Source organism: Lynx canadensis, chromosome D4 (genome assembly GCF_007474595.2).
Source record: "Lynx canadensis isolate LIC74 chromosome D4, mLynCan4.pri.v2, whole genome shotgun sequence".
NCBI classification, from domain to species: Eukaryota; Metazoa; Chordata; class Mammalia; order Carnivora; family Felidae; genus Lynx; species Lynx canadensis.
In genome coordinates, this window is record NC_044315.2 from 83,963,436 (window position 1) to 83,981,968 (window position 18,533).

The following is an 18,533-nucleotide window of genomic DNA, read 5'->3' on the forward strand; positions in this document are numbered from 1 at the left end:
GTAAGTAATCACATCTTACTTGTGATTCTGTCAGGCCTCTACTCTTCGCAGACTTAAGCCCTGTCCTTAGCACAAGAAAGTAGTTCTTCTGCGCCCGATTTAGGAAATCATTAAACGGACTTAAGTGTGTCCACCTTCACATAATGTTTCTGGATCAACCCTGTCAGAAACGATTTGTGTTCCTCTGAACTCTAAATTACTCTGCTCCTATAGATCAGCTGCTCTGTGTCATGGTTATTTGTGAACGGTCATCATCCCCTTACTAGATTGTAAGCTACTTGAAAGCAGTAGCTTTCTCGAATATCCTTCGTCAAAGCACTTTATGCCAGGGCCTTGAATACTGTTCCCAGACAACTCCAAAATATGAACTGACCATTAAAGGTAGTTTATGGCAGGCACTGTTGTAGGTGCTAGAGACACTGTGTGTGTGTGTGTGTGTGTGTGTGTGTGTGTGTGTGTGTGTGAATGTGTGTGTGTGTGTGTGTGTGTGTGTGTGAATTTAAAACACCAATGATGGCCAGAAGCAAGGAAAAGTGACTGTGGCAGGGACCTGACAATCTACGGAAGCTGAGGATATACATCACTTGAGCATCTGGAAGGGAATGTCAGGGGCGCCTAGGTGGTTCAGTCGGTTGAACATCAGACTTTAGCTCTGTCGGCGCAGAGCCTGCTTTGGATCCTCTGTCCCTCTCTCTCTCTCCCCCTCCCCTGCTCATGCGTGCATTCTCTCTCTTCCTCAAGAATAAACATTAAAAAAAAAGAGTTAGAAAGGAATGCCAAATAGCTGCCATTAAGAGAATGAAAAAAGGTACATGCTCAATCTTCAGAGAAAGACGCCTCTATCAGATTGGCATGGTGGTACGTGAGGAAACGACAAGTATTTTGTGAAGATAAGGAAACCACTCAAATTCCCAAAGGCTTCGCCAGCCTTTTGATCTACAAAGATGCAGGTTAAGTATGAGGAGACTCCTCGTGGGTCGATAGGTATTCTACAAAGATCTCCTTGGGGCCAGTCTGGGTGCAACGCAGCAGAGTGGTGAAGGTCGCTGGCACCCAACTGCCTGCACTCAAATCCTGGCTTTGCCACTTACTATTCGAACTCCGCCTTGTGGTATCAGCCAGCTAGTTGACCTCTCTGTGCCCCCAACCTGCCCATTTGTAAAATAGGGATAATAATGGGCTCTGCTTCTCAGGGTTGTCACGAAGATCAAATGAGAATGTATGTAAAGTGTCTGGAAAAAAGCCTGGCACACATTAAATGTGGTATGAGTCCCATCTAAACTGGGACAATTCTGTGAAAGGAAAGAGACACTATTAATACTTCATCAAGACTGTGTAGAAATGGAGACTGTACTAGGCAAACCAGGACATGTGGTCACCCTGTAAGTGTCAGAAGAAACAAGAGGATGTGATCAGAGAGAATTCCCTGTTTCATGACTTTATATGGAGACTGCCCACAGGTACCATACAGGGACCAAATGTTAGCATCTGAATAATATTCTCTTGCATGCACATGTTAGACTATGTTATTATTGTAAATCAATGGTTTTAATTACTATACCAATCAATATTGGCAGGCTTTCCTCAAGATTAATAACAAGCATCCGACAAATACTGAAGACATGTCAGGAAGAAAGATGGTAAAACTTGCTCCTGTCCTCAAGAAGCAAACCACCAGTTAGATGACTCCTGCAGGTACTTTCCTGCTAACAGTCGTCAGAGGTCATTGCTGTAAGCAAATACATCAAAGCAGGGAGATACCTCAAAGAAATACTGGAAAAGATAAAACAGGCATCTTGAAAAATGAACAGAGCAAAGAAGAGAAATAAAGTATTTCATTATTTTACACAGCACTGCCAAACAGATGAAGACATTCTAGAAAGAAAAAACGAAATTCGCAAAAAGTATTTGCAGTAGATAGCTTTGGTTTGGCCTGTGCGGCATCCATTTCCCTTTCTTTGTGGAATTCTGCTGTTTCATTTACATTTTGTGCAACCTCAGTAGGAAAAAATATCCTTCCATTTGGAAGAAAACATAATTCAAGGGAAGGAAAGAGGGGGGAAGGAGGGAGGGAATGAATCAATCAGAAAAATTATTAATTGTATGTGTGTGATTAATAGCTCAAAGAAAGAGATCTCAAGTTTTATAGATAGGCATTAAAATGCTTACAGATGAAATGATGTCATGTCTGAGATGTGTTTCAAAATACTATGGGTCAGGTGAGTGGGTACAGATGTGGATGTATATAAAATCAGATTGGCTCTGTATTGATAACTGCTGAAGTTCAGTGATGAGTAGAGTACATGGGGTTAATAATTCTATTTAGTTTTCTTTAGATTTAAATTTTTTCATAATGGTTATTTTTGGTTCATCTACAGTATGGTCCCAATTTTATATAAGCATTTCTCTCTATTCTTCTATCTATACACATGCATGGAAAGATATCTAAGATTAATGTTCAGCTGGTATTTATGATGGGTATGTCTGTGTGGTAAGATGTGGATTAGCTTCATTATTTTCATCCCTGAACTTTCCACATTATTTGAATTCAAAATTGCAATCATGTTATTTTCTCAAAAATAATGGAGTGAGGGACACATGAGAGGCTCAGTCAGTTAAGTGTCTGACTTCAGCTCAGGTCATGATCTCACGGTTCATAAATTCAATCCCCACATCACAGGCTCTCTGCCGTCAGCGCAGTGCCCACTCCGGAAATTCTGTAGCCCTCTATCTCCGCCCCTTCCCCGCTCTCTCTCTCTCTCTCTCTCTCAAAAATAAACATTTAAAAATATAATGGAGTGATATTTCTTAAACAAAAAGGTTACAATCAAGCATGACAAAATTGTTAACAGGTTGAATTTGGTAGGAATATGAATGATTGCTTCCTGTATTATTTTTATTTTGTATATATTGTTTAAGTTTACTTATTTTGAGAGAAAGAGAGAGAGTGTGGGGGGGGGAGAGGGGCAGAGAAAGAGAGGGAGAAAGAGAATCCCAAGCAGGCTCCGTGCTGTCAGCGCAGAACCTCCCGTGGGGCTCAATCCCATGAACCGTGAGACCGTGACCTGAGGTGAAATCAAAACTTGGACACCTAACTGACTGAGCCACCCAGGAGCCCCTCTGCATTACTTTTAATTTAAAAGTTAATAAAGAGGCCCCTGGGTGGCTCAGTTGGCTAAGTGTCTGACTCTTGATCTTGGCTCAGGTCGTGATCTCACGGTTTGTGAGCTGGAGTCCTGCACTGAGCTCTTTGCTGACAGCCTGGCACCTGCTTGGGATTCTCTCTCTCCCTGCCACTCCCCTACTCTTTGTCTCTCAAAATAAATAAATAAATTAACATGCAAAACAATTTTTGATTCAAAAATATTTTTAAAATACTTGTGAAAATTCTCTAACGTAAGTTTTCTCGATCTTGGGACTATTTGCATATTAGGCCAAGTAACTCTCTATTGCGAGGGGCTGTCCTGCGTACCAGAGAGTGTTTCCCTGCATCCCTGGCTTCCACCCACTGACACTAAGAGCACTACCACCATCCTGCTATCATGACAACTAAAAATGTCTCCAGGTATTTATCAAATGTGTTCCTGGGAGATAAAAATCCCCCACTCCCCGCTAAGAATCCACTGATCTAACATGTATCTTTTTTTTTTTCTTAATGTTTATTTGTCTACTGGGAGAGAGAGAGAGAAAACCCCAAGCAGGCCCCACAGTGTCTGTGCAGAGCCCAACACGGGGCTCGATCCCACAAACCATGAGATCATGACCTGAGCCGAAATGAAGAGTCGGATGCTCAACAGACTGAGCCACCCAGGCGCCCCTAACATTTATCTTATCCAAAGTGGTCTCAATTCTGCACAACACAGATTCCCCAATCCGTAGGTATATCCTGCATATCTACTAATAATGTCCAACCTTGTATCACTTTCTTTCATATTCTGGATTCAGTTAATAATACGCTACTTGTAGTTCAGACTACTTCAAGTATATAAACCCAATTTTTCTGCCACAGATTTAATGATTCAATAAAAAGTATACTGCTTCTGACATTTCCTTTATTCAGTTCCAAAGCCTGAAACTAAAACCTTAGGCTATATATAGTACTATAACCTTCAAGATTATGGGAAAAAGCAATAAAGGTTATATAATCCAATCTTCCTAAAATATACTACTAACCTTTGGTCAAACTAAACAAGTCCCAAAACATGCCTCAAAGCGGAGTAACTCATACAAAGATGAAAGCTCAAAGGATAATACAATTGTCCTCAGCCTCTTACTACTCATTTGTCCTCAGCCTCTTACTACTCAAAATGAGATCTGCTGACCAGCAGCATCAGCATTACCCCAGCTTGTTTAGAAATGCAGAAGCTCAGGCACCACTCCAGACCTACTAAATCATAATGCGCAATTTAATAAGCTCTCCAGGTGATTTGTATTCACACTAAGCTTATGGAGCAGTGATCCAGCTGTTTTTTAATACAGACTTGCTTGAAGTTGAAGTTTAGGGAGCTATATTCTTGTAATATAGAGATTAAGTTTCTTTTATTTTTGGAGACGAAATAAATACTGTATAGTTACAAAATAGCCACAGGGCAAGAGAAAAATTAATGGAATCCACCTCTACCACCACCACCCCCCCCCGAAAACTATCTATAATCTTATGAAAACAATCTCAAAGATGAGACAAATGTCATATTTTAAAATCAAGCTGAGAAAACCAAACAGTTATATAATGGATCATTCCCATTTAGAAAAATTTATTTCTATTTATTTATTTATTTAGAGTGTGTGTGTGCATGCAAGTCAGGGAGGAGCAGAGGGAGAGAGAGAGAGAGAAAGAGAAGGAGAAAATCTTAAGTAGGCTCCATGTTTGGGCACCTGGGTGGCTCAGTCGGTTGAGCGCCCAACTCTTGATTTTGGCTCAGGTTGTGATCTCATGGTTTGTGAGTTCAAGCTCCACATTGGGCTCTGTGCTGACAGAGCAGAGCCTGCTTGGGATTCTCTCTCTCTCCCCCCCACCTCCCCTGTGTGCGCTCTCTCTCTCAAAAATATATAAATAAATGTAAAAAAAAAAAAAAAAAGCAGGCTCCATGCTCAGCACAGAACCCAACGTGGGGCTCGATCTCACGACCCTGGGATCACGATCTAAGCCAAAATCAAGAGTTCGATGCTTAAACAACTGAGCCACCCAGGCGCCCTGAAAAAAAATTTAATTAATTCTCTTGGCCAAGAGCAAAGCTAGTCTCAACAGCATAAAGCTATAGTTCCCAAACCCAGCAGATTATCCTGAATATTTATTTTTTCTTTTAATAAAGATTTCTGAGACCTACTTCCAGATGTTATGATTCAGGAGGGCTGGGACGCTCTATTTTTAAAGACCATTTTAGCCATTTCTGATGATTGGTTTTATTTGAAAATCGCTGTCTTAAGAGGATAAAAAAAATACCATTTTCTTTCTCATTAATTTTTTTTTTATAATAATTTTTTTTTCAACGTTTCTTTATTTTTGGGACAGAGAGAGACAGAGCATGAACGGGCGAGGGGCAGAGAGAGAGGGAGACACAGAATTGGAAACAGGCTCTAGGCTCTGAGCCATCAGCCCAGAGCCCGACGCGGGGCTCGAACTCACGGACCGCGAGATCGTGACCTGGCTGAAGTCGGACGCTTCACCGACTGCGCCACCCAGGCGCCCCATCTCATTAATTTTTAAAATAATGGATACACATTTGGCCTATAACTGATATGTAAAAGATTAAAATAAGGGACTAATCAGTCCTGGAGAAAAAAGTTTAGAAGGGAGATCATGTGGTTTCAAATTATCCACACCTAGAAAAGGGTGATCTGCGTCAGCAATCATGAAGTGCCCTGGAAGAAAAGAACCATTTCTGAGCGTCTAAACTTGAATTCTATTTATTTATTTATTTATTTATTTATTTATTTATTTATTTATTTAAAAAAAATTTTTTTAATTTATTTTTGAGAGAGAGAGAGAGGAGAGACACACAGAGTGTGAGCAGGAGAGGGTCAGAGAGAGAGGGAAACACAGAATTGGAAGCAGGCTCCAGGCTCTGAGCTGTCAGCACAGAGCCTGACATGGGGCTCGAACTCACAAACGGTGAGATCAGACCTGAACCGAAGTCAGATGCTTAACCGACTGAGCCACCCAGGGGCCCTTTGAACTCCATTTAGAATGAATACAACTAGCAACCTCCTTTAGCACCACAGAGTACACAACAGGAACTCAGAAATATTTCTTCAATGAGCAAATAATGAACACTGTGAGATTTTATGAAATATAAGTTAGATAAGTTACACTGCCGTGTGCAAGATAGGATCTACAACAAGGCCTCTAGGAAGGTTTAGATTTCAAGAAGGAATAATGAGGAAGAGAAATAGGAGAAGAGGAAGGACAGGAAGAGAATTAGGAGGAGGATGAAGAAGAAAAAGAATTTTTCCAAGAATTTTAGTGGCAACCTAATGGGCTGTTTCATGAATCTGTCCATTCTTTTTGACTCCATTGTCATTATCCTAATATAAGTTAATATCACTACATTGGAGCCTCATGACTGGCTCCCCCCACTTCTACTACCGAACCCCTTAAATCATTCTTGACATAGCAGCCAGAGTAATCTTTTTAAATGTCTTTGAGATAGAGAGACTGACTCAAATAAGAAATGGTAAGTTCAAAAAAAAAAAAAAAGAAAGAAAAGAAATGGCAAGTTCAGAAGTCAGGCCTCCAACAGATGCAACATCAGCGGTCAGAAATGGCAGCGACAGCATCTGTCTTAGTCTACTCTGGCTGCTATAACAAAACACCACAGACTGGTATTTTGGCTTATAAACACAGAAATTTATTTCTCACCGTTCTGGAGCCTGGAAGTCTGAGATCAGAGTGTCAGCATGTTCAGGCCAGGGCTCTCTTCTGTATCCTCACACAGGGCACAGGGGTTAAAGGATCTCTCTGGAGCGTCTTTTATTTATTTATTTTTTTTAATGTTTATTTCTGAGACAGAGAGAGACAGAGCATGAGTGGGGGAGGGGCAGAGAGAGAGGGAGACACAGAATCCAAAGCAGGCTCCAGGCTCCGAGCTGTCAGCACAGAGCCCGACATGGGGCTCGAACTCACAAACTGTGAGATCATGACCTGAGCCAAAGTCAGCCGCTCAACCGACTGAGCCACCCAGGCGCCCCTGGAGCGTCTTTTAAAAGGCAGTAATCTCATGAGGCTCCACCCTCATGTCTTAAACACACCCAAAAGGCTTCATCTACTAAGACCACTGATTTCAACATATGAATTTGGGGGGGAACACAAACATTCAGCATCCTTAACCAGACATCCTTAACCAAGGTCTTCCAGGGGTGTGATCTTGGTAGTAATTCCAGATCTTTTGATTCCCTTGGTTCCCGCCTGCTTTCTAAACCATTAAACCAGTCTTTCTATCAGTGCATAAGGTACTTGAAAACCTTCCAGTAAATTCCTCTTCTGCTTATGTTGGCTAGAATTAGGGCTGATAATTCTCAGCCAAGAACCTTTCCTGCCTCCTCCCCCCACCATCCCCTTTTAATGACCTGTCACTCACTGAGTTTATTTCAGCCTTCCAAAAATGGGTATAATTAAAAAGCAAAAATTCTAAATATGATTTACATCACCAAACATGCCAATACACTACACACTCCTGCCACTGGGTTGTCTTGGAATGTCCTATAATCTAAGCTTATTATGCTCATCCCCAAAAGGGTGCCTGGGTGGCTTGGTCAATTAAGTGTCCAACTCTTGGTTTTGGCTCAGGTCATGATCTCACAGTTTGTGGATTCAAGCCCTACATAGGGCTGCACGCTGAGAGTGCAGGGGCCTGCTTGGGATTCTCTCTGCCCCTCCTCTGCTTGCACGCGCTCTCTCTCTCTCTCTCTCTCAAAATAAAAAAATTAACTTAAAAAAAAATACCTGCATAGCTAGTTCATCATCTCACTCTTATCTCTGGTCAAATCACCTTATCAGAGAAGCCTTCTCTGACTACTGTAAATAAAAGAAAGATCCTTCCTTATACTATGTTATTTTTCTCCAAAGTTATTATCACCATCTGACATATCATGAATTTACTTATTTATTTATTGTCTATCTTCAGATGTAATATAAACTCCACAAAGGGAGGGACTTTGTTTTGTCATTTCTCTATCTTTAGTGCCTACAACAAAGCCTGGCACATAGTAGCTGCTCAACAAACTCTGTGGAAGAAATGATTAAGTAAATTTTAGCTTTTTTTTATTATAAAAATTTATTTCAAAAACTAGACATCATGATGAGCACTGAGTAATGTACAAAAATGTCAAATCACTATGTTGTACACCTGAAACTAATATAACATTGTCCACTATACTTCAATAAAAACTTGAAAAGTAAAACATAAGTGGATACATAAACATGTATTAATTACTTTCTCTCACACACACACACACACACACACACACACACACACACACACACATATTGTGACAGACATAGATATGTGCCACCTAGCTCTCCCTTTAAAGAAGGACTTGGTGTCCCATTTTCTAGGAGTGCTGTCACCCCTGAAAGATCACCTCTGCAGAGCTGCCTTGCCCAAGGTCATGTTCCTCCCAAGGTAGCCCACATTCAGTGACTGATGGAGCTGAGGGTATAATGGTGCAGCCACTTCAACCCAGTGCAGGACAACTTAAAAAGGCCATTTTAGCTCTAGGCTCCCTGTAGGGTCAGCTAAGACTACTGTTCAGGACAGCATCATAACTCAACTTCTTCCCCTGCCAAATCCTGCCTCTTTCCCATCCCTCCCACAGAGATGGACAGAAGGGCACTTCTTAACATCCTGTACACTAAACTATCTCAACTTCTGCCTCCAGGAGACCCCAGCCTGTGACACGCTTATTGTTAAAACTAAAAACCAAACAAACCAACAAACTACATCCCGATAAAGTAGAAAATTAATACCCTTATAACAGATTGTCCTACAATATTGCGTTCTCTCCTTCTACAGAAATGGTTACGTAATAAAAGAGTCCCCTGTTTTTAACTAGGCATAAGGCCAACCAGTAAAAACTATTCTTCTGTGTATCCAGGTGTGGCCATGTAACTAAGTTCTGGCCAATGAGATTTGAGCTTAAGTGATGTGTATAACTTCCAGAACTTGCTCTTAGAGGAATTAATGTGCCCTCTTCCCTCTGACCTTTCCCCTTTTTTTGAAAGGGAATATGGACATAATATTGAGTATCTCAGATTATGCAGATATGGGTAACCAAACAGAAGGAGGCTGGAACCCTGTGGAGCCACCATACCAGCCTTGGGCTGCTCAAACAAGATCATCACGTGAGAAAGAGCCAACCCTCTATCTTGTTAAACCCCTGTGTCACCTGGGTGACAGCTACAATGGCTTTCGGTGCTCTGTCCCTCCCCAACCCTATGCACTCTCTCACTCACCACAGCCAGCAAATGTAGGTCTTTATGGGAAGGCTATTCTCAGGCTGCCAGCACTTCCGGTCACTTATGCACCCCTCCCCATGGACAGCAGTCCTTATGCAATGACTGATGGGGCCAGGAGTATTACAAAGGCTTTACCTTCTTATCTTGTTCTTGATTGTGATAGCTGTTAGGAATAAGCTCCAGAACTCCCCTGCAGGACTGAGTCAACAGTGTCCTCCCCGAGATCTTGCGTGATCCTTGCTGCACCCTTGCTTGGCCTCCAGTCCCCTTCCCTCTTCTCAGACCCACTTCCTCACCCCTACCAAGTTTCCCTGAAATTCTTCCTAGTAAGTCACTGCCCCCATGAAATCTCATCCCGTGTTCTATTTCCAGGGACCCAAACCTGAGATAGGATATATCTCACTGGATATATCCAACGAGCACCATCCCATTCCCTAGGGTTCCTCACAGTTATCACACCTGTACACCCTGCCAAACCTTGCCCTGTGCAAAATCAAATAGACGGTGACTCTCTTAAATCAAAATGGAATTCTAGTGTATACCACATACCTCACCTTTTTCACTTAAAACAGTTCATGGACCATATTCCACGACTGTAGAATATACATACACCTCATTATTATTCAGGATATATGGTTGCCTATAATTTGAAGTCTAAATAAACATCAAAAACATTTGGTGGACGCCTGGATGGCTCAGTCAGAGGAGCATGTGACTCCTGATCTTGGGGTCATGAGTTTGAGCCCCATGTTGGGTGTAGAGATTAAACAAACAAACAAACAAACAAACAAACTTTAAACATTTTTGGAGGAGAGAAGGGAAGAAGGAATTTACAAAGAAGAGAAACTTCTTTGGTTCATACCTGTAGTTCTGTTCATCAATGAGAAAAAAGATTATATATACACATTGACTTCTAGGAATACCAAACAGAAGCAAGGCAGAATTTACTAAAAATAGCTAAATTATATCTTCTTGATTCTGTATCATTAACCTCCTGAAAGAGATTAAAGTCCTGAAAAAAACTAATATATCATAGTTTATATATACGACAGGCTACATATATATAGCCTTCAATATATTAACACTAAAACAAATATAAATATATTTAAGATACATATAAAATTCATGTAAAAAGTTAGGATGTTCTTCTTTACAGTCTTGTGATCTAAGGAGGCAGGCAGAAGATAAAGAAGAATTATATGATATGTATGTGTATTGTTAGTCTAATGCTCTTTGAAGTTTGGTGTTTCCAAAAAATACCCTTTTGTTACTGGCAAAATATATTCTGGATATTGCAGAAGCGTATGTTGCTTGAATTATACCTACATTTCAAGGAAGAAGAGTTTATAGATGTTTCATGAACCTCCAAGAATTATAACAACAGTCAAAACAAGCAACAGAAACCTCAATATTTTAACACCAACATTATATAAGATTATAAACATATTTAGAACATAATTGAAAATATAACAGTAAGGGTGCATGGGTGGCTCAGTCAGTTAAGCCTCCTACTCTTGATTTTGGCTCAGGTCATGATCTCACAGGTTGTAAGATTGAGCCCCACGTCAGGCTCTGCGCTGACAGCACAAAGCTTGGTCAGGATTCTCTCTCTCTCTCCTTCCCTCCCCTGCTTGAGCACTGCTCTCTCTCTCACTTTCTCTCTCTCTCTCTCTCTCTCTCTCTCTCTCTCTCTCAAAGTAAATAAACAAACTTAAAAAGAATAAGAAAATATGATCTCTTATTGGATACTAAATCTAGATTACAAGTGTAAAAGGGATTTAAGAAAGCAATATAACATTTATTTTCCATAAGATGACTATACTTTGTGCATAAAATCAAACAGAAGCCTTTAAAAGACAACCCTATGAATGACAAGATTGTTTTGTACTCATTTGTAACTGTTCAGTGTTAACATATCAAAAACTTTGGTGGGCTAATAATCTGTAACATTACAATTTAAGAATGTTAAGATGAGGCATGGCAGTGAAATGCAGTTGCATTGCTGGTAAGTTAAGAAACAGGAGGGTCAGATGTGAGAGAAAACTTCCATGGTGGTGTTTTTCCTATTTGTGCACTGCAAAGGGAAATCTCCAATCTAGTGATTAAACGTTCAGTCTGTCGGAGGTAATAGCTATTATGCCGAAAGCAATTACACAGACTAGTGCTGAAGATCTGAGGGTTTTGTTGTTGTTTTAGCAGAAGTAAGATAATTCCTGGGTTTGTGTCTATATGCTCTTATCCCTTAATCAGCAAGAACATCCACAATATCAAAACCTTCACTCCTTTTTCCATTTCTTCTCGATTGGAAAAATCACAGATTAAAACAACAACAACATTACCCTAGATAAGCATGCCCCATATTGCCTTTGACAAACATTTTTAGACAATTTTTAAAAACAGATTTACTTGTAGGAGATTTTCTTGAGATGTAGGGAAGTGACTGCAGTTCCATAGAGGTTCTTTCTCATACTGCTAGCTACATTCTGAACATTCTTTAAGAATACATATAAAAATCTTGGAGAAAGTATATATGCAGATACTCCCCCAAATTAAACTAACCATGATGTTAATTCTTAGAGAATTATAAAAAGAATCACTTTTTTTCTCTAAATAAATACACACCTTTTATTTGAATGAAACATAAGAATCATCACTATTAACCCTGGACCTGAAAATTCAAAAGTTTTGTGTAGTAATGAAAATGAGAAAATTATGTGCATGTCAGTAGGGGTGTTAAATATATTTAATGATCTAATAAATAAACGTATTTTTTGTTTATGTCTGTTCTGCCCCATTAGAACAGTATCAATGGTTTAAAACTGATCTCTGTTGACCTTTGTGAAGCTTTGGGAGAGGGGCAAATCCTAACCACTAAACCACCAGGGAACTTCTTGACTGCTTTGTGGTGGTTGCTAAATATTCTAACATGAGATGGGGAGGGGGGTTTAAAATATTCATAACATAAAATTCACCATTTTAACCATTTTGAAGTATACAGTTCAGTGGCATTAAGTACATCCACACTGTTGTGCAGTCATCACATGTCCGGGATTTTTCACCTTCCCAAACTGTAACTCTGTACCCACGGACCAACTATTCCCCCTCCTGGAAACCACCATTCTAGTTGCTGTCTCTGAATTTGACTACTCTCGGTACCTCATATACGTAGAAGCATACAATACTTGTCCTTTTGTGTCTGGCTTATTTCACTTAGCATAATGTCTTCAAAGTCATCCTTGTACCATTAGCCAGAATTTCGTTCCTTTTATGGTTGAATAATATTATGTTTTATATACATACATAAAACACACTTTGTTTATCCATCCATCCATGGATGGACATTTGGACTGTTTCCCCCTTTTGGTTATTGTGAATAGTGCTGCTGCTGTGAACAGATACATGCACATATCTGTTCAAGTCCTTGCTTTCAATTCTTTTGGGTATACACCCAGAAGTGGAACTGTTGGATCATGTAGTAATTCTAAGTTTAAGTCTTTGGGGAACCACCATACTCCAATGTTAGATTTTAAAGCACAAATATCAGTAGATTTTACAGATCTATGAGAAGAATCTCTTGTCTTTTGTGTTGATGGTTCACACTGACTACCTAAACCTTAAAACTGCAATCTGTGGGGCACCTGGGTGGCTTAGTCAGTTAAGCATCTGACTCTTGGTTTCGGCTCAGGTCATGATCTCACGCTTCATGAGTTCAAGACCCATGTCAGGCTCTGCACTCATAGTATGGAACCTGCTTGGGATTCTCTGTCTCCTTCTCTCTCAGCCCCTTCCCCTCTTGTACACCCTTATGTGTGCGCTCTCTCTTTCTCTCTCTCTCTCTCAAAATAAATAAACTTTAAAAATAAATAAATGAAATTACAACTCATAACACATACCAGAAATGGCCTAGGATTTCACAGTTGGAAAGGAGAAAATAGTAATAATAGAAACTATCATTTATTGATGGTTTACTAAATGCCAGATTCTGAACTAAGAGCTTCACATAGAAGGATGAAAATACAATACCAGCCAGCCAAGAAATCAAATGTACAATCTTTTCCTGAATGAATTTCCCAGAGTGTTAACACTTGTTATGAAAGGAAGAGAAACAGTTAATTGGTTAAATAGTTTAGATTTTCTCCTAAGGATTTTTCAGACTTCCAAAAATATGTAATGTGACTTTCTAAGAGGGGATATATGAAGCCATTGTCTAGATTGGTTGGCTTTTGTTGAAGATCCTGATGGAGGTATGTTCTGATCTAGGGCAAGTTCTCAACTGCAGCACTACTGGCATTTGGAACCGGATCATTCTTTGATGGGGGAAGCTGTTAGGTGTTAGGTCATTCACCAGCATCACCAGCATCCCTGTCCTCCACACAGTAGATGCCGGTAGGGCATCCCACAACTTATGACAATCAAAAACTTCTTCAGACACTGCCAAATATATCCTGGGAGGCAAAAATCATCCTCAGTTGAGGACTGCTGGGGTCTGTTATTATCTCAGGAAGTTCACTATCCATTTCCCCACGTAGATAGAAGTCATGAGACATAAATTTCTTCGTTGTCCCCTCCTGTCTCAAGCTTGCTGGTCTTCCTCCTTCCCTTCCCTAAAACAACAGCTGCTCATCTCAGCCTCTACCTGTGACTGGATTCTACTCCCACTTGCCTCATACCACAACCTGCCCATCAATGATCTGGTTATATGTTTAATTTCTCCCTCATACTCCACAAACATGCTCATTTTTTTCTTTCCTAAACAAAGCTAACAAACCCCAATCCTTTCTCCACCTCCTTAGGTTTATCTCTCTCCTTCTCTATACAACTAAATTTTCCTAAGAGTCCTTCTTATACTCATGGCCTTCACTTTCCTCACCTCATACTGACTTCTCTGTCCAATAAAATCTGGGTCTACAGCCATTTCTCTATTCTCTCAAAGATCAAGACCTCCTATCTGCCCAGTTCAATGGTTTCCTCAGGGCACTACCTGACGCCACCTAGTGTTTAAAATATTTTGAGTAGGGGCACCTGGGTGACTCAGTCAGTTAAGTGTCCGACTTTGGCTCAGGTCATGATCTCACGGTTCGTGAGTTCAAGCCCTGTGTTGGGCTCTGTGCTGACAGCTCAGAGCCTGGAGCCTGCTTCGGATTCTGTGTCTCCCTCTCTCTCTGTTCCTCCCCCACTCACACTCTGTCTGTCTCTCTCCAAAAAATAAAGAAAGAATTTTAAAAAATTTAATATTTTGAATAAGCTTCTTCCGTTTGTTTTTTGTTGTTGTTTTAGTAAACTTCTGAAGAAAATATGTGACCTGGTGAGCAACCTATGTCTTGAATTCCATGACATCACTCTCCCAGTTGTCCTCTCACCTCAATGATAGTGTTCTGTATTTCCCGGTGTCTTCCGAAACCCCCAAATGTAAGCAGTCCTTTAGGTGTGACTTTCAGTACTCTTCTAAATGATTTCCATCACTCCAAGTACCCCCAGGGATTCTCTGTTTATCTCTGACTCCATTATACCCTGAGCTCCACAGTAAGATCTTTTAATAGCAAGATGGCAGAATTTGGGGGTGGGGGGTGGGGGGTGGGGGGTGGGAAACAGAACCACAATTGATGTTTATTACAATACAATAAACAATAGTAACTACCACCACCAAAAAACGCCTTCTACATGCCAGGCACTGAAGAAAGCACTTTACAAACGTTAACTAATTTAACTTATTCACCATTATAAATGAGGTTACAGTCTCAGAGGAATTAAATAATTCTCTCATATAGTTAGTAAACTGTAAATATAAGATTGGAACTAGCTTTTACTTCAAAGCCAATTTTCTTAATCAAGTGATACTGTCTCATCTTATTTCTCCTAAAAATTCAATTCTCTTAGGTTTTCCTGGTAGTAATAAACTTACAGGATCATTTAAGATCAACACTGTAAGCTGTACATTCTTGGCCTTCTGTATTAAAGAAGATATTATTTTTCTAAGAATTCTAGGGGTAAAAGAAAGTCAACGTTATATAGTTCATTTCCAAGCCTGTAGGCAGAATTGTATCTAAACCATTCCAGACAGATGGGTATCTTCTATTTTTAATGACATCTAGGAAAGGAGATTCTCGCCTACTAAATTTAGATTGTGAGCCAAAGGCAGGAAGCATATCTGATTTTATGCTCCATATAGCTACACCTTCACGTACAGCTGGTAATATGCATCCCAACAGGATTATTACCACAAGTGGAAATGGACACATAGAAAATGCAATAAAAAAAAAAAAAAAAAGCCAGTCACTAAAGAGGGATTCAACCGGACTCTTCAAGTAGACAAGAGAACAAAATCATTCTAGTCCAAAGTACAAAAGAGCTGACATCATATTTTTCTTAGTATTTTAAAACCCATCTGGCAGAAGTAACTGGAAAAATGACAAAGGAGTTTCTAGTATGAGGTACACACATTACAGGCTGTAACTACTTTCAAAGAGCTAGCTCCAAATCTTAATGGAGAAGAGTCTTGAATGGATCTGAGGTTATTAGCATTTTGAGGTTTATAGTTCTACTCCTGCCATCACTTCCTCTAGGCTCTAGGCTTTAGAATCCAACCACATCACCACCACCCCCAAAAGAGTGCAGTCTAATTCTGCCTGTCAGATCAAATTTGCCAGCTCTTAACACTTTAAACGAAGAACCAACAAATCAAAAAATTCACAAATGCTCCAAAATAGTTTCTAGCAGTATACTTTACAGAAATTCTTTGCACTACTTGTTACAACAGAAATCTAAGATCACTTTAACATCATTATCTCGAAGAAGCTACTGGCTAGAGCTGACACAAATGGTTAGTTGGCCCTCAGTCAAATACTTTCCCAAATGAACCAGTTGAGCGTGCATCCTCACAAAGTTAGGAGAGCTTTAGCATTACTTCAAATAACATAACCCCTTGGCTCAAATCATACTGTAAAATTACATCTTTTTTTCTAATGATTAAAGGAAATTGTAGAATGGCTAATCACATGAATAGAACTTATGACCTCCATTATCACATTAAAACCCAGCACAGACTAGCAATAAATGAATGTTGATAAAGCAAGGGATATGTTTGTATAAAATTACCATAGTAGTGTTTTGGTACAATTCCAAAAACTCAGGTCATGGCTCAACTATTTTTTAAAACAAATATTCATCCAAAATAGCAAATGACAAGTGTAAGATGAAAATACTGACCTAAGCCGATGGGGCAAAAATGCTAAATACCTTCTTGAAAGTAATTCATGTTTCCCAAAAGAGAGCATCTGTTTCTATCTAAGCAATAACGAAGGAACACATTTACGGCCAAAATGGTTCTTTCTTCTGTCTGTTTAATGAATGAATTGACAGTGGACTGGAATTAAAGGGACAGTTTTTATTTTCTCACGTTCTCATTGTACAATCATTGTTTTAACCCACCTAAGTAAAAACCTGTTACAAGAACAAAACACACATTTCAAGCTAACAACCATCTTCAAATTTATATCACAATGTCCTATCCCAAAAAAATCTAGCCTAAACAACAAAAATGTTACCTTATGTTTGGCCATACAGGAGCTACTATATAAATGCCAAGTTTTACTTGGTGTCTGCCGAAGGCTTATGCAATTTTTTCTCAACTGCTTCTCAGTCATCACCCAATCTGGAGGTGGTTAATTGCTTTATGATTCCAATTCATATTTTATCACAAAACAATCTCTTATTAGTCATTAAAGTAAGCCATTCATAACATTTAGGGTTTTTTTTCTTTTAATAACAGTTAACTGAGATATAACTCACATGCCATGAAGGGTATAACCTCTTTAAAGTTTATAACTCAGTGGGGCGCCTGGGTGGCGCAGTCGGTTAAGCGTCCGACTTCAGCCAGGTCACGATCTCGCGGTCCGTGAGTTCGAGCCCCGCGTCGGGCTCTGGGCTGATGGCTCAGAGCCTGGAGCCTGGAGCCTGTTTCCGATTCTGTGTCTCCCTCTCTCTCTGCCCCTCCCCCGTTCATGCTCTGTCTCTCTCTGTCCCAAAAATAAATAAACGTTGAAAAAATAAATAAATAAATAAAGTTTATAACTCAGGGATTTTTAGCATATTCACAAAAATTCTACATCAATCACCACTATCTAAATTCCAGAACATTTTCATCACCCCAAAAAGAAATCTCATATCCATTAGCAGTCACTCCCCATTTTCCCCTACCATGGCAACCATTGATCAGTGTTGTCTCCATGGATTTGTCTATACAGGATATTTCATATAAATGGAATCCTACAACAATATTTGGACTTTTGTGACTCGCTTCTTTTACTTAACATAATGTTTTGAAAATTCATCAATGGTGTAGCATGTATCAGTACTTTTATAATTGCATAATATTTCATTGTATGGATATACCACATCATATTTACCCATTCATCAGGTGATAAACAACTGGGTTGTTTCTATTTTTTGACTATTATGAATAACACTGCCTTGAAAATCTGTGTGCAACTTTTTGCATGAACGTACATTTTCGTTTTCTTGCGTATATTCTTAGAAGTGGAATTGCTGGGTCACATGGTTATTTTTTGCTCTTAACTTTTTTTTTTTTTTTTTTTAATTTTTTTTTTTCAACGTTTATTTATTTTTGGGACAGAGAGAGACAGAGCATGAACAGGGGAGGGGCAGAGAGAGAGGGAGACACAGAATCGGAAACAGGCTCCAGGCTCTGAGCCATCAGCCCAGAGCCCGACGCGGGGCTCGAACTCACGGACCGCGAGATCGTGACCTGGCTGAAGTCGGACGCTTAACCGACTGCGCCACCCAGGCGCCCCTTAACTTTTTTTTTTAAACATTTATTTATTTTTGAGAGACAGAGAGAGATAGAGCACAAGCAGGGGAGGAAGAGAGACAGAGGGAGACACAGACTCTGAAGCAGGCTCCAGGCCCTGGGCTGTCAGCACAGAGCCCAACGCGGGGCTTGAACTCACAGACCACGAGATCCTGACCCAAGCTGAAGTCAGCTGCTTAACCGACTGAGCCACCCAGGCGCCCCTGCTCTTAACTTTTTAAGGAACTGACAAACTGTTTGCCACAGCGAGCA

General features: G+C 40.0%; 1 protein-coding gene across 2 annotated transcripts in view; it reads right to left on the reverse strand.

Moving 5' to 3' along the window:
* Positions 1 to 18,533, reverse strand: part of SCAI (suppressor of cancer cell invasion) — a 148,637-nt gene that overhangs the window by 92,277 nt on the left and 37,827 nt on the right. The window contains exon 1 of one of the 2 annotated variants that reach the window (XM_030292747.1): positions 6,860 to 6,994. The exons of the other annotated variant lie outside the window; for it this stretch is intronic. The gene's annotated coding sequence lies outside the window, so the exon portion shown is untranslated. Of the gene's footprint in view, positions 1 to 6,859; positions 6,995 to 18,533 lie in introns of those variants that run through there. 2 annotated transcript variants of the gene reach the window in all.